The sequence below is a fragment of the Vulpes vulpes genome, chromosome 4 (assembly GCF_048418805.1).
Source record: "Vulpes vulpes isolate BD-2025 chromosome 4, VulVul3, whole genome shotgun sequence".
Classification (NCBI taxonomy): Eukaryota; Metazoa; Chordata; class Mammalia; order Carnivora; family Canidae; genus Vulpes; species Vulpes vulpes.
This window is the reverse complement of record NC_132783.1, coordinates 64,511,278-64,528,575: the sequence shown is the minus strand read 5'-3', so window position 1 is coordinate 64,528,575 and position 17,298 is coordinate 64,511,278. Positions and strand designations below refer to the sequence as shown.

General features: G+C 49.0%; 1 long non-coding RNA gene across 1 annotated transcript; it reads left to right on the top strand.

Annotated features, from left to right (window-relative positions):
• Positions 1 to 2,421: 2,421 nt before the first annotated feature.
• On the top strand, positions 2,422 to 17,082 carry LOC140598607 (uncharacterized). Its single transcript, XR_012001068.1, has 3 exons — positions 2,422 to 2,961; positions 7,720 to 7,882; positions 15,689 to 17,082. It is a non-coding gene; the product is annotated as an uncharacterized lncRNA (long non-coding RNA).
• The last annotated feature ends 216 nt before the right edge of the window (positions 17,083 to 17,298 follow it).

Here is a 17,298-nt window from a genome sequence, read left to right as displayed (position 1 = left end):
CCCCACTGCAAAATCTGACACTCCTCACCCTCGGGGTTCAGCAAGATTCTCGGAAAGGACTTCTGGTTCTAGAAGGTGTCGTGGCAGGGGCTGACTTGGCCGTTTCCTGGCGTCTTCAGTTGGAAACCGGAAAGGCCAAAGCAGGGTCCGCTGTCACAAGGCCTGTTAGGGCCTCCCCCTAAAAGCAGACGGAGCCGACTGCTACCTTCAGATGGCCCACAAGGGGCCCTCTGAGCGGGACCTCCTCTGCCTTGTGAGAGCACGCGCACCCGCCTCCCGTGTCCGGGGGGACAGCAGAGGTGCCAGCCAGGCAGGAAACAGCTCAAGGTCATGGAGGAAAAACTTGGCAAGTAGGAGACAGATCCCAGAAGTCCCTGTTCCTGCTCCTCTCTGCTTCTATCACGGGCCCGACTGCCTTTCTCAGGAAGCATGGGGCTCGCTGGGACAGGTGAGGGGGAAGCCATGACCTCTTTGGGGATGTTCCCCAGGCAGAGCAGTGGCCCTCAGAGGGCGGTTACCCTCGCCCATCCTTGTCGGGCCGAGTCCCGCACCCTCGCTGCCTCCCTGGCCTCCCATGCCCTGGCTGTCACCAGAGCCGAGGACATGGCACGGAGAGGTGACATGAGGAGGTGGCTTCTTCCAAACAGCACCCACAGCTCTGTGGTCCCCAGAGAGTAGCAGAGCCCGAGAGGTGGGCTGCCACAGAAGACACAGAAGACAGAGCAAATAAAAACTTGTTGCAAGGCAGAGCTGATCCAAAGACAAACATTAGTTTCCTCAGACTTAGGAGACAGAGGGGTGGCCTGGGTCTCCAAGCAGAACCACAAAACTATTGTCCCCTGTGCTCTACAGGTGACTCCGAGGCAGGGGCAAGTGGCTCTCTGGCCTCAGAGCAGGGGCAAGCTCCTGCAGCAACCTTGAAGTGAGGAGGGCCTGGCCCTGTCCCCTGAGCTGACTGGAGTGCAGGGAACACTCACCGGTGACTTTCCAGAAGCAACAGGGAGTCCATTCGGCACAAGAGAGACCCGGAGTCACAGGATGTCTGAGCCCATGAAAGGCTGCAGATTCCCAACCCCGTTTGCTTTGTGTGTCTCCCCGGGTGCTGCCTGGAAGACCAGCCTATGGCCAGGATGTCTGAACCTGCCCTTCCCACCGTGGACAAGGGTGGAAATAGAATTCCCCCGGCCTTGTTTTCAGAGGGGCAGTGTTGCCTTCTCAGTCTAAGAGAAGGCCGAGTGGTGAGGAGTCTGTTCCCCCAGGGTGGGGAAGCGGCGACCCCTGTCCCCCTCACCCAGCACCTCTGTGTAGCAGGTCACCTGGCCCCACAGGGGTGAATCTGTTTCCCCCAGGGGCTCCTCCTTTCTCAGAAGCCATAAATTTTACGTGGCATGAATGAAACAGCAGAAAAACCATTACCCTCGCTTACAGATTAATGTAAGTTTCCTATTAGGTTTGTCAGGCAGACAGAAGAGGAAGATCCTCGGGGATTTTTCTTTCCTGAGAAACCAAGGGAAAGCAAAAACAGATCTCTCTGTACGTGTGTGTGTGTGTGTGTGTGTGTGTGTGTGTGTGTGTCTATGTGTGTGACGGGGAAATACCCAGCAGCAAAGGCCTAAAGTAAGAACAATTTTTGCAAACAGGTTAGCTGCTCAAATTCTCCTGTGATCTTTTATTTCTGGTGCTGGTTATTCTCCCTCATTAAGAAGCTCCATTTAATTTCTTGCGCCACCTGCATGGTAAAAATAATGACATACAGACACGAAGCCGGCATGAAAAATCAATATACAGAGAGATTCCACCTTTGCCTTTGTTGCCTTTGGTCACCACAGCACTTTATAGCCATAAATGGAAAACATCTCAACTACTTCGCCTTGCACACAGACAAGGGAGACTCATCACTAGCCCCCCGTAGCTGAGAGAAGACTTTGCCTGTTAGTGAAAGTCAAGGGTGAGAAATGCAGATAAGGCTCTAACGTGGATTTCATGGAGTCGAGGCCTGACCATTTACCGAGTGAAGGATTCAAGGATAATAACGTAACGAAAGAGTCTAACTTCAGATGTGGGGCTCCAAGGTGGTACTGTCGCTGTAATGAGTGCAGGACTCTTCCCCATTACCTGGGGCTCAAGCTGGAACCAGAGAGGGGCAATAAAGAGAGCCGTGGTAAGGCACTGCCAGCCCCAGCTCCCCACACCACCAGGCGCACACCCCGTCTCACCTTCCTTTCCTGCAAACTCGCCCTGGAGTCTGAGCATCCTAAGCTCCAGGGGTTCAGGACGGGTTGTTTGCCTGGGGAGGGAAAGACTGGGGCCATTTGCCTAAAAATGTCTTCAGGACTCCACCCAGATGGGTTTGGTGAGTTTGAAGACCCATCAGGTCGGGGGAGATACTTGGAGTATCCATCCCCAAATTGATGTTTTGGAGCTTGCAGAATTAGCTGTGTCTTAAGAAGCCTGCCCTGACTGCTTCTAGCAGGAGGGGATTAGGAGAACTGCCATTTACCAAACTGGTTTTGAGGATTTTGAGAAGAGACTCAAGGGTTTGCCCGAACATTTGAATGTTCGTAATACGCTGTACTAAATCATGTCTCTTCCTGGTACAAATGGTCACAAGGTGGATCAGCTGACACACGCATAACTGAATCTTTGGGTAGTCCTATTTAAAACTGTGCCACCTAGACACTTCTGGCGTTCGCCAACAGGGTCATTTTTCTAATCTCTGCAGCTTGCTACTAGTGCCACCAAACCTCCCACTGCAAGATGGAGAGAAGAGCTGCGCCACCTCTGTGTGTAAGGCCGCATGCACGCACACTTAGCCTGTGTGTAAGGCCGTCCCCACATCCCAGCAGGCCGTGGGGATAGCTGCTGTCATTCTGCCCTCTCAGATGGGGACTGAGTAGCAGGACTGCACCCAGGGCTCAAGTCTCTGTGGGCCTCCTGCTGGCCCTGAAGACCACCACGGAGGTAGGTCCCAATGAAAAGCCATGGAAGACACCACCTGGCTCATTTCCCAAGGAAGCCAATCCAGAATGCCAGGGGAAATATCTCATGTGACCACAGGCTGGGCACAGATTCTTAGGCTGCTTCCTGGTCCTTTTATATTTACGCAAGAAGGCATCTGTTAAAACTAGGAATGTTCTTTCGGGCCACAGAGTGAGTCCTGGTGCATAAATCTGGGCTGACGTCACACACTGCGCTTCCATCCGCCTGTCTGTGATAAACATGGGATAGGACCGGAAGGGGGGGAAAGGGATGTTTCCCTCACTTGTCTGCAGAGAGAGGCTGCAGATCTCTAGAGGTGACCTGGCCACTAAGTGATCCTCCCTCAGGTGTGGGGCCTGCAGGCTTAGCTCTAGGGCTTGTGTGCTTTTCCCTCCAGCCTAGGGCTGGCTTCTCAAGGCCCTGCATGAACCGGGAGCCTGGTGGCCCTTTGCAAATCTCCTATGTCTCTGGTTGTCTCAGCTTCTGCACTTTGGTAGATGACGTCTCCAAAGCATTTGATGATTCCACCATCAAGGGAGAGCTACTGGGCAGAAGCTTAACAATCGCCCGTGGCAATGCACAGCGGTGCCAAATGAGTAGGGCAGATCACAGAAGCCGTCAGCATTTTGGGGAAGGAAAGCACTTATTAACTCTGCCAGTGAATGAGCTGGATTCTCGGAGTCTGTACACCTAGACTGAGGGCTCCGTCTCCGTGGGTCCTACACGTGTCTGGAGATCTGATCCAGGTGCAAAAGTCCCTATGATGGGTTCCCTAAATGCTGGTGCTGTGACGGGCAGCCTCTGGGCACATCTTGCTTTTTCAGCCACGGTGTGAGCTCTTTGAGGGCCCAGGGTGCATTTCTGTTTTCCCCTGGGTCCTTGGAGAAACTGGCAGGACCCAGCGCCTTGTTGGAAGTCCCAAAAATCTCTTCTTGGAAGACTGAACATTAAGAGAAGGGGTGAGGCTCTGAGAGGCACTGGGCTTAGATGCGCTATCTGGACTCTGGAACTTCAGGATAGCTTCTCAGACGATCAAGCTTAGCCTTAAAGGCAGCTGAAAATCAGGTAGTCTCAGGGCCACCGTGCATCCCCAACCCCCTACCCCCTGCCTCCGGGCAGCGGCAATCCAGCGGCTCACCCAGCCCGCCGTCCACCATCCCATGGAGGTGAAGCCTTGCTAGCAGACCAGAAAGTGACCCATCCGCTTGTGCTGTTTAGTCATGGTCCAAATCTGGAGTATTTAACTCGCCTAACTGGGAGTTTTATTGCAGCAACCTGTACACTTATACCATTTTATGTGCAATGGCAGGGGAGGGACTGGTTTGGGTTTTTTTGTTTTTAAAGATAATTAGAAAAGTCTCTAATGTTCAGTCAGAATGTATCCTAGTGGTCCGTGTAGGTTTTTAGCCAAGTGATACTGTATGTAATCAGGAAAAGGTAGACGTGTGTATCACCTACATCTCCCCACAACTGCGTGAGATAACATAAAACTGCAGGAAGTACCGAGCAAAATGAATAAAAGCAGTCTATTCAACCCTGAGCATCCCCTCTCTCCCCTGCCTGCTCTAAAAACACCATCCCGAAGATTAGGATGGGCGACGCTGGGCCGGGCTCCTATTCCCCCAAGTCACAAATCACCTTAACTTCTATGTTGTAGCTGTTGGAGTTTAGGTGAGGTCCACGAAATGCTTCCAGCAGAAGTCATAGGCTGGCTTTGGCTGCAGGGATTTTGAACCTTGCGCACATTTATTGAACATTGCCTATGTGCAAAGTCACCTGGAGGGAAATGTGACCTTAGGGACAGTACAATCGAGTAGGGGTCAGGAAAGTGATGGAGACAGCATCTTTGATTCTCTGGGAAAATTCTGATCTGTGAGTATGACCTGTGATTAGGATGGTGCCTTGCCTCCCGGTGAGGAGTTCTGCCTAGACTCACCAGGTACAGTTGAGCAGGAACGTGTTCCTTGCCAAGGGCCCCCAGAGACATTTACTGCATGCTCCCCTGCACAACAGTCCATGGCAACCCTGCTCTGCTTGACAGCAAGGACAGACTCTGCCATCCTGAGGCTCAGCTTCTCCAAGGCTGTAGAGGGGGTGAGGAAAGAAACTCCATGGCACATCCAAACCCAGAGATACTGGGCCCGACTCCCAGGGAAGAAGCTATAGCTATATTTGAGGCTATACTAGGGGCTACTGATGGAAATCAGTGGGTTGACTAAGTGAACTCTGGGAACCGGATCCAACCTAAAGGTAGGGAAGCCCATCCTGCATTGTGGCCACCTGTGCACCAGACAGTGTGGGCTTTCGAGCCGAGGACTCACTGATCAGAGAGACACTTAGGGGTGTGTCTTCCCTCCAGGGCAGCCTTCTTTGTTTGCTGTGCCTTGCAGGGAACAGCAAGGGCAGGGGAAGCCCCAGCCTGGCCTCTCCTGGACGTACGCAGTCCCTGGAGTAGATGGTCAGGAAAGCCCAGCATCTTTATCACGAGAGAGGCAATGGACTAGCACGGGATCCGTCAGCCTCTGGGAGGAAGGATCCACCAGCAGCAGCATTCCTTACCACGTGTGCACTTTACAATTTCCAAAACGCTGTCAGAGCTAGGAGCTCAGTGGAAAGCAGGGCACATTCTCCATGCACACTGCCCCTGATTTCAAAACCAAGCCACCAGAAACCCAAAGAGAAAACAAAAGGAGCCACCAGGAAAAATCAAGGTATCCAGCGGTTTCACGAGACCCAGCTCTAACTACTGATCATGCTGAAGACAAAAAGACCCTGCCAGGCAAATCCTCTGATGCCCTCACTGATCTGAGTCTTTCACTATCAGAAAGGAATGCAGTGAGGCCAGCAGGGGCAGGGAAAAAAGGAAAGGAACAAGAGTGACTCGGGAAAAACTAGTACCCTGTTTCCAGCGCTGAGTCATGTTTTACAGTGACCCAGGCCTGCGGCCTTAACTTGTGACAAATAATGAAAATCCACACACAGTTCTTTCTGGCATCATCACTTGTGAGTAAATGCAAGAACAGGCCTGTTTGTATATAGTCACATCGTCATGATTCATTAGAACTCCCCAAAACTATTTAGATACCCAGCTGGTCCCTAGAGGCAACAATCACAAAGTTTGAAGAATAGTATTGTCAACGGTAATTTCAAATTTTATCTTATTTTATTTATTTATTTTTTAAGGATTTTATTTATTTATTTGTGAGAGACACACAGAGAGAGACAGAGACACAGGCAGAGGGAGAAGCAGGCTCTCCACGCAGAGCCTAACAATGGACTGTATCCCAGGACCCTGGGATCATGACCTGAGCCAAAGGCAGCCGCTCGAACACTGAGCCACCCAGGTGCCCCTAATTTCAAAGTTTAAATAGAAAAGCATTCTTGACATGACTCTTAAGATGGCAGTGGGTATTGGGACGGGGGGGACTCTGAGCCACCAGCCCTCCAGCCCTGTGCTGCTGGTGAGCAGGGAAGACAGGGGCCTTGTTGGGAGCAGTTCTGTCACAGTGCTGTCCTCTCCACCCTGGCTCGTCCCTACTTGCTGGGTTCCTGCATCTTTCTGGAAGTTCCTAATCTTCTAGGCAGCTTCTTCCATCTCCAGGTCCCCTTGTGGAAATCTGGTATTTTCAAATGTGCCCTCAGGTATTTCACTGGATATGGAGGATGCAATCCTATCCCAACTCCAAGCCACCAAGGATAATCTCCCTGGGAACCCAACCCACAGTTCTCAAATGGGGAGGCATCCTCCACTTGACAGGCCTCCACCTGGCCCTTCTCTTGACTTGGAGAGAGAGAGCAGAGATCACAAAGTGCCCACTCCCAGGGAGTTCCCAGACTAGCCGGTGGAGACCAGGAACAGATAAACAGCCACACATAAACTGAGAAATAGCACACAGTGATAACCACTCTTCAGAGGACTAAAGCAGGATGAAAAAACACCTGGGCAGGCAGCAAAGGCCTCTGGAGAGATGACCTTTAGTTCTGGATGGAGGAGGGAGCCAGCTCTGCAAGATCTGGGGAGCAGCATTCCTAGAGAAGGGAGCTGCTGGGTCAAGGCCTCAGGGCAGGAATGAGTCTACTGTCTGTAAAACAGAGCAAAGGTGACTTGGGAGGAAGGTAGGGAGCCTGCAGGACTTCCAATATACATTCTGGAGAGGACTAAAACCAATCGTTGGATTAGAGGGCCTCAAGGGCTGTAATGGGTTTGGTCTATAAGGTTTTGCCATCACTTTGGTGGTTGTGTGAAGAAGATGTGGGGGTGGGGGAGGCCAAGAGGAGGCAGGAAGCCTGGTTCAGAGGTATGTTCTAGGTCCCAGCAAGAGAGAGAGCTCTGACAGTGGCCTCTACTGGGCTGTTACTACCACAGGGGCTCTAGCACAACCTGTGGCAATGTTCCAATCTGTTCTGGGTATGGCATGCTGGGATTCTGGTCAACTGATCCAGGTGGTGCCCTCCCCCATGTGCCATCCTCCTGAGCTCTCCCACCGCAGAACTTGATTAAATCCAACTAAAGAAGACCTCTATGTCATTTCTGGCTTTAAATGGCCTCACAGAAAAGATACACCTTGCCAGAAGCTTCTCTCACTTGACCCAGCATAGCATGCACCACAAGGTTATTTCTTGGCTTCCCAATCCTACCTGCCACTGGCCTGTCCAGCTCCCCATACAGAGTCTGGCTGCGTTCTGGCATCTAACCTTTGGCTCCATCTTCTGGCTTCTCATCCTGGCTTTCTCCCTCAGCCCAGTGGCTCCAGGGACAGAACATGCAGCAAGGATCCTCTTGTTTGACTTGGCCCAGCAGCACCAACACTGGTCACCGTCCCTGAGGATGGATCTCACCCAGTCCTGGCCTCACTGCTGGGCAGCCCTGAAGGGGCTGAGGGCCAGTGGACTAGGCTCAGAGGTAAGACAGGAAAAAGGGAAAAGATTCGCCAGCCAGAGAGGGGGCAATAGAAGCCTGAAACCCTTTCATACAGATTTCCAGAGGGGGAGATTCTAGAATGATTGTAAGAATAGTAATAAATATTGCCAATCACTGAGTGCCCACCCTGTGCTTGCTCCCAGAAAACATTTTGCATTTTCTGATATCACCTCAGTTGTAAGGCATGGGGGTAGTCCCCACATCACAAATAAGGAAATAGGTTCGGACTGCCCTAGAAGCACACCAAGGCAGCACATCCAGCAGTGCGGAGGGACATCCCAACCCAGGTCCCTGTCTGCAAAGCCTGGGTCCCGGAGCACTGCTCCAGCAGATGGTGACCCCTGTGGCCTGGGCAGGTGGGTGGGCAACTGAGAGTCTTTGCTCCCTTCTCAGAAATTGAGCCAAGAGAAGGGTCCTGCGTGTTCATCTGTCCCGGTTTCTGTGTGCATGCTAATGGGCCCCCGAGTCCTTCTCGGGCGCATCTGTCATCTCTCTGTTTTCCTCCGATTCTCAATAACTCGGACAAGACCTGAACTGCACACCTCTGGTTTCCCGTTCCACAGCACTGGGCTCTGGCCTCTGGGCTCTGTACCGAGGGAACACTCGATGAGTGTTATTGACTGGCTGACTCAGGCCCTGTCTGCCCACAAGAGCCATTTTGAGCAGCTTTGACTGAAATACGGATGGAGTCGGTTAAAGTCAAATAAGCAGTCTGGTCGATTCTCTCCTTCCTTCCCACCCCCATCCCCAACGCTGCCTGGAGACGGTAGGTTTTCTCCTTCTTGAAGGAGGACAAGAGGCAGCAGAGCACCCCCGCTCCCCTGAGAAAGGCAGCCAGCACTCTCTCCACCACTGGAGTTTGTCAGGCAGATCCCAATTCTCCAAAGGAGTGGGCTCTAGGCCTGTGATGGCCTTCTTCCCCTCTCCTGCCATCTTCACCTGGCAAACACTATGAGCACCTGCTCCTTGCCAGGCAGCGAGGAACAAACACAACCTGGCTCTCTGTGTCCCTTCTCTGTCATTCTGGGAATTGACAGGGAAGGAAGGTGATTCTTAAAATCAAAAGAAGAAGAAGAAGAAGCCTGTGATCACCCAAGAACTTACTTATTTGATCCCTACACAGATACTTGAATAAAGCATAGACTTCATTAATAAAATAAGCTGGATACAAAACAAGTCAGGGGATATTCATTGGGTGGGATCTTCTAAACCCTGAAACCCTGATTTTTAAGACTTAATATTAAAAGGAAAAAGAAAAGAAAAAACACACATGTGTTTTGCTTATGCACACTTGAAATGTCCCCGATAGGAACTAATGATATTGGTTGGCTCTCAGAAGGGGAATGGCTGTGTGGGGCAGAGGAGTGGGAGGGAGACTGTTCATAATAAATTCTTTGAAATATTTTAAATCGTGATCATATGAATAGACAGCTTATTTAAGAAATAAAGAGAGACGCTATTTTAGAAAGCAAGAGCAGGCAAGGCAAAGCGACACAGAGATGAAATCATCCAAGCCCTAGGCTACCCCAGCAAATGAGTCTCCTAAAAAACATGCCATCACAATAATAACCTCGTCATATTCAGATTTTGGTGGCATTTACGAATAACTTTTTCTGTAGGGACCAACTCTTTCAGAGCTGCTGAATGCCTTTCTCATGCTCTGTAAGGCACAGACCAGAGGCATGGGTAGTTAATCTTAGGGGAAGGAAAATGGTAGAGAGGAGGTGAGTTGGACTGACCCCAAACCATTGTTTGTAACTTCACAGAACTCAGCAAAAACAGAGCAGGAGGTGGGAGCGAAGGGATAGAACCGGTGCTTCTCCACTGGGCCCTCCCTGAGTCAACCTTGAATGAGCCCCATCCTTGACCCAGCCTATTTCATCACCCATTGCTTTGGGCCTGGGTTGGGAAGGGAGGAAGAGCATTTAGAAACAAGGAAGGAAAGAAAGAGAACCAGACTAGAGAGAAGACAAGAAAGCAGCGGGGTAAAGGGAAGGCTGCGGGCACTCAGACTCAGCAGTTGGGGCTGGAAGTGTTACATCTCACCTCACCTGGCCCCCTTCTGCCTGCCTGACCCCAAGGGAAGTCAAGGGAGCTTGTAAAAGCCCGCAGGCAAATTCCCTAGTTCCTAGTTCCTTAGCCTTTAAAGAAGAGCTTTTCTTGCAGCAAAGGTCAGATGCTGTGGTGGGTTCCCAGCCTTCCCCAGAGGAGGATCTACCTGCCCCTCTGAGGCAGCTCCTTCCACCCCTGGGTGAGGGAGTACAACCAACGGAGAGAGAAAGGAACTTTGCAGGAGGGGGGGATATCCTCCCAAAAGAAAGCCTCTTGTTCGCTTCTTCCAGAACCATCAGCTTCAGGGTGGCGTCACTCATGAGCTGCTTTCCACTTACAGATAAAAAGAGAGGGGAGAGAGGAGAGGAGAGGGAGGGAGAGAAGCAGGCACAGATGTGAATTACTGGGTAATGCTGAGTGGCTCCCCTACTGAGCTTGTTGCCATGGCAACACACTCTGGTTATGGACCACTTTGGGAGGGGGTGCAAAGAATCACAGGGAAATTTCACGAAAACAGCAGTGTGAGTTTGGGCCTAGGCTTTCTGTATTTCTGGAAGCGTTTTTTTGGTGTGTGTGCAGATGCATTTTTTTACCCCTCCCCCTGGTCCTACCCCTGCATATTCAGCTGTCATGAAGCATGCCCAGAGCTCTTAGATCTTCCCCATCTTCTTTTCCATACTTACACCCTTCCATCATTCAGAGTGCCTCTTCAAGCCTGTCTTCCCTAAATAAACCAGGAGGCTGTTGGATGTTTCCTCCAAACATGCTTTATTATACTTGCATTTTCAATATTGCTGTATTCAACCTTGCATCTATACTATGGATTTACTAAATTTCCTGGGTCTATCACATTTGTACCTGGTATGAGTTCTCAGAGCACATCTTTGTTCTGTGACTTTGTCCTACAGTGACTACTCCAGAGTGTGACAAGTCATGAGAAGGCAGAGCTCTGTTTCTGCAATGCCAAGAGCCCAATCAGGTGACTAGTCGGTGGGGGGCAGTGGGCTTGGCAAGTGGCAACGAGAGGAGGGCAACATCACTGCAGTCACAGATTTCAGATATGAAGAGGCCTAAGGGAGAGCTGGTCAACCAACAGTGCTTGTTCAATTTTTTCTGGAATACCTCCACTTTCTGCAGGAGAGGACCTTTCAATTACTAAGCAAGTCCCTTCTCAAAAATGCAAAAAGTGCCAGCTATCTCATGGATGGGATTGACCTATCATGTCACCAGGTCTTTCTACGATGTATTGAGCGCCCAATGGGTATAAGGTGCCTTGCTATTCATTTGATTCTCATATAAACCCCATTGAAGAGAGTCTTATCATCTTCACTTTACAGATGGGAAAAGTGAACAAGTAGCAGAGCTGAGATTGGACCCCCATTGTGTCTGACTCTGAAAGCCACACTATTCTGCTGCCCCTTGCTGCCTCTTTGGAATATAATGATGATGAAGAAGCCAGTTGGAACCAGGTGGAGGAGGGAAGAGAAGGAGAAGGAGCCTGACTCTGTCTGCCAGCCACTGATCTGCTCTCAGCACTGCAGTTTAAGTTGTGGGGTTGGAGCTCAGTGTTGCTGAGAAAATTATTGGCATAGCGATTACATACCTTCTCACCACCTCCCTCTTACTAAACAGAGGAGCAACAGGGATGGGCAAGAGGGAAGCATGGCAGGTGCCAGAGACCATTCACTGAGTCCTTAGTTTATGGTCCGACTTGGGAAGGTAGGCTTTAGTGAAATATCCTTCGAGATTATTGCCATGTTATAGCAGGTATGGGCATATACAACAGTAATAACAATTCCACCAAGCGTCATTTACTGTTTTTTATAGTTATCAGGCACTATCTTAGATGCTTTATAGTCAGGACTTTATATAACTGGCTCGAAAGTTAAAGCGATTTGCTCAAGGTCCCACAGCTAGTAAGTGGCAGGACTTCAACCTGGTCCATGTGGTTGAAAACCCGTGCTCTTTTCAACACTGAGCACTGACTCCCTGAGTCATCAAATGGTTCGACCAATATTTGTTGAATACCTACCATAGCAGATACTGCTCCGGATGCTAGGGGTACATCAGTAAATACAGATTCTGGCCCTCATGGGATGTGAGGGGGAGTGCTATGGGGAAAAAAAGAAAAAAAAAATCCCCTAAACCAGAGTGAGAGAAGATTGCCCAGGAGACAGATGAGGCCGGTGATGCAGGCACGTTCAATAAGCCTGGGAGGGCCCAACCAGCAGGTGAGATCAGAGCCAGAGCTCGGGGAGGGACTTAGCCACAGCACTATCTGGGCAAGTGTGCAGCAGACAGAAAAAAAACGATAGGACAAAGGCCCTATCTGTTCTGAGCAGGTGTAGTGCTACCTGCCTTACGTTTTCAAAGGATCATTGGCTGGCATGTTGGGAGTACAGTGTTGGTGTCAAGGACAGAAGCAAGAACACCTACTAGAGGTCACTACTAGGACCCAGGGTGACATGGTGTTGGGCCAAGGTGATGGTTCATGGAGCTGATGAGCAATGGTCAGTTTCTGGATATATTTTGAGGAAGGAGGATTTTCTGACAGTTTAGATGTAGGGGATACGAAAACGAGAGAAGTCAGTATGACCTGAAGTTTTGGGGCTTGAACAGCTTGAAGGAGGATGTTCCCACCAGGGAGTTAAGAAAGCTGTGGGTGGAGCGGGTGTGGGCGGGAGGGGCAAAGGGGGCAGTGAGGAAAACAGTTTTAGACAAGTTGAGTTGAAGATGTCTATTCACTTAGCAGAGATGTCCAGAAGGCCTTTGGGTATATTTTGAATATGGGAAAATTTTTAGAATATCTATAAATAAGTATGACTTTTAAGATTTCAGGTGTAAGCTTCATTCACCAGGGGAACAAAAAAAATGATATCAAAACTTCTTATTTTACATAAAGCACTTCATGGATTAAGTGCCATAGTATTCAGTACAATAGAAATTCCTGACCTGGGTGGGCAGCAAAAAAGGAAGTCACCCAGAAGCAGAAGAGGAAGCTGGTCTAGGATTAGTCATTTCTGTTCCAGGTGATCAAGAGCTGGCTGACTATACTTAAAGAAACCTTATGTCCAAGAAGGAACATACAATGCATTTGAAATAAGTACTTTTATCTGAACAGAGAATTCAAATTTCACAGATAGCCCTGGAAATGAAAAGCCTGACTAGCTCTACATTGAGTCAACAAAACTCTTGGGACCCAGTTGTTAACCTGAAGGTAACCAGTGGGCCAACAGGTACTCATTGGTGGATCTTTCTCTGAATCAAGAAACAATGGGAAGGGTCATCACTCCACACCAAATTTGCTTTACACCAAAATTTGGCTCCACACCAAATGTGCTTTAACGTGTCTCCAAATTTCTCGACTGATTGCTACAAGTCTCAGAAAAAGGACAGAGCTGTCACCCAAGGGTTGGAGCTCCTGCTTTAGAGAAGTCACCACCTGTGGTGCCTTACCATTTGAAGCCCTCACGGTCGCATGTACCTTTTTGATATCTCTACTTTTTTTTTTTAATTTATTTGTGATAGTCACAGAGAGAGAGAGAGGCAGAGACACAGGCAGAGGGAGAAGCAGGCTCCATGCACTGGGAGCCTGACGTGGGATTCGATCCCGGGTCTCCAGGACCGCTCCCTGGGCCAAAGGCAGGCGCCAAACCGCTGCGCCACCCAGGGATCCCGATATCTCTACTTTTTGATGTGTGCAAAAGAAATTCATCAATTCAGATCTTGGGAAGTTACCAGCCAAGACTGTGATGTCACGAGTATACAGTAATCACCAATAATTGAGAATCGGCAGCACTATCTCAGTCTGCACAGCATTCAGAAAGTTCATATGAAATACCTCTCGGCAAGGCAGAGCTGAGACCTCAGTGTGATAAGCAAGATTTTAAGTCTTCCTGGAGAGAACTGGGTGCCTTGTCATGGAACCTGCTGTAGACATATTGACATTCTCATCTGTTTTTCTCCTGGGCTCTGGATTCCGTTTATAAAACCTCTCATCGTTATCACCAGCAGGATTAGTGACTAAGGGGGTCTGGATGCATTGAGTTAAAGAATGCCTGGGCCTCTGTGGTCACTGGCAATGGTTTTTGGATGAAGAGGGACAAGGAACCACCCCTAGTAGTTCGTCTTGGCCACCCTTCCGTACACATCACTGCACTAGCTCCACTGTACACAAGGGTGACAGCCTCTGTCACTATGAGCCAACTTAGAATATGGAAGGGGGTTTGCAGGCTCCAAAGAACCAGGGTACACTACCAACAGAGGGCGATGGGTGCCAGACCACCCCCCCACACACACACCATTCTCCCTGACTATCAAATGTCCACTTACATTATCCCCATTACTGCTAGATTTGGAAGCCAATGAAAACTCTTCCATTTGAGAAACATTATGTATCCAGGCTTTCCATACTACAGTGATAACTGTTTGCATGCCCCTATCCTCCCCAGTCTGTGAGCCCCATAAATACAAGGATGAGGCCCTTCAGTTTTATATCCATAGCAGAAGGCCCTCAGCCTTGTGCACAGTGGGTGCCCAATAAACATCAACCAATTGGGTGGGGAAACTGAGGCACAGGTCTTGTCCTGGGGTCATTATGAGACCACAAAGTCTGGAAACAAGCTCAGAATTTTTCCATTTGCAGACCAGAGGGCAGATGAGAGCATGTGCTCCAAGCTCGACATGATCTACAAAGAATGTTTTCTAAGCTCATTTCTAAGAAGGGGGCCAAGGAGTGAGGCGTCTTTTTCTCCTGGAATCAGGCTTTTGTGCCTCTGCCCAAAGGAGTCGCGCTGCCGTCATGCAGAGTGCTGTTCCCGCGTCATCTGCTGGGAACATCACAAGTGGAGGCTGCTTCCCCTCGTCCCCCCCCAACCCCCAGCTGCAGGATAAATGTCAGGGGGAGGGAAGCGCTGCTGCACTGGCAGACCACATTCTACTCATTCTGCTGAGGGTCATGCTTTGAAAATATCTCTAATTTTGTTTTCATAGCTTGTTAACCTTTTCCTTCCCAAAACAATGCCCGTGTTTGTTTTGGCTCCTTTCACGTACTGAGGACGGGTCTGAGTTGGTTGCACAAAAGCATTTTTCCCTTAATCTCATTACAAGGGCTCCTCAGTCTTGAATTCTTCCCAGGGCTCACTTGCTGTGAAGTGATTTCCTCTTGGAATCGGTTTCTCTTTGTGAAGCTGGGAGAGCAAGTATGTTTGGTTTTTTAGGGAAACAGGGACAGAGAGAAAAGACAAAAGCAAAGAAAGCAAAAACAAGTGATCTGTGATAAACAGAGAAGCTCCAACAAAAAGTGGACCCAACCTCAAACTCCCGTGGCTTCGAGCAGTAATATTCACATTCGAATTTGTCCTAGGATGCCACACGGGGGTCATTCTTCGTACTGTTGTTTCTTCTCTACCTGAAGTTTATAAAATGTGTGATTAAGAGAGCCAAAGCTTTTGCAGCTGCTATTTCCCATGTGTTCAGAGTATCTGATTTCATCCTTTTTGCCCTTTGAATGTTGTGTGTCTGCCCGTTGGCCATGCTGGCTTGGTACTCACACACTTGGCTTTTCCAACATGTTCCTTCTAAGCGTTGTGGACAAATTCACATTGGATTTTTACTCTTATGTCTTAACGTTCATCATCAGTTCTTGAGGAATTTTATGTTCAACTTTTGGGGTGGGGGTGAAATTTTCTATCCTTCTTCACTAAAATATTTCTTTTCTTTTCAATTGTGTCACAGATTGTACCTGCAAATACAAAAGTGAAACGAGGGCCAAAAGACTCTGGAAGATAAATGGGGGCGCTGGGGGAAACTTACACCAAAAACAAAAACCAATCTGCCGTAGCCTGATTCCCTGAATGACCAAGGGGAAAAAAAATCAGTCATGTTTTCCCTATCATGTGTTGTACAAACCCCTGTAGATTGTATGTAGATTGTATGCACACTATTCTATATAACAGGAAAACATACCTTTGCCTTTCTCAGGCCCACACTTTACTTCTCACAGTAGATAGAAAAATGGGATGACTGCCCTTCGAGGGGCAGCAGAGCCAGTGGTTCTCAAGTGCACTCAGCGTTCTTTCTGGGACTGAGCCCTAGCTCCTCTGGGCAAGTTTCTTCCTCATCAGAAGGGGCCGATAACAACGGTAGCATTTTTTTCTTCTCCCCTTATACATGAATCTGGATGTGAACTGAAAGACAAGAAATATAAAGCAGGGTCCCTGCTCTTCAGCAGCTTCCAAGCCCGTGAATCTCACAAATGAAAGACGAGACTACAAGCAAACTCTTGACAGCATCTCCCATGTCCTCACACAGTTTCTCCCACTATCTCTTTATTGTATGTTCACGGAAAACGTGTGTGGGGAAGGGAAGGACTCCGGAAGCCAGAGTCCTGGCCCTGCAGCAGCTTATCAATCACCATTCATCTTGGAAGCTCACAGCCCCCCCATGCCCATTTGCTGAAGGGGAGTGACTCACTGTGACACCAACGGCAATGCTGACAGTTAATTGAATTCCGGAGCTAACGTTTCTTCCTACCTACAGCAATTCTTCACAGCTCCCAGCTCAAGATTGCTCTAAGCAAGCTGCTGTGTTTATGAGAGAGAGAGAGATAGAGAGGGTAGGAGAGAGAGGGAGAGAGAGAGAGAAACAGAGGGAGAGAGAGGGCATCTTTCTCAAGTAATTGAAAGGTCAGCATTTGTATGTAAGATTTCACTTTGCTTTGACTTTCAGGCTTAGAACTTATGCAAACTTGGTCCAGAAGCAAATGGACCAGACAGTTTTTATGGCTGGATATTGCTGTTAGCATCATCCTGTGAGGCACAGGGCAATGACAGACCAGCCTTAACCGGCAAGCAGCTGGCCCCTGTTTTGACACTCTTTTATCTTCCCAGCAATGACCAGGGGCGGTTGTTATTTGCTGACTGCCTGGCTGCTGTTTAGGAGTATAGAAACTAATACATGTGTAGACAATTTTTTTGAGCAAAGATTTATTTCTAGAGGCCCTTCACGACATGTGTATATTTCAAGAGGAGAGTGACTATGCAAGGTGAGGAAGACCAATATTTCTATTTGGAGCATTGAGTGTTAGGGGGTGGGCTTGATTGGTCTTATGGAAGTCAGGTTGCTCTGGATTATGGTGGAAGCAGGTACTTCCATAAATAAATAAATAAATAAATAAATAAATAAATAAATAAATGTCACAATAGATGATTCATTCAAACTGTTTAGCAAACCGCCTCAGAGATCATGTGTACACAAAAGCAGATAAAGTTTTTGGGAGATTACAAACGAGGCAGTAGGGTCTGAGAAAGGGACCCCCCGCCCCCATATGGGAAGCCTCTCTGAAT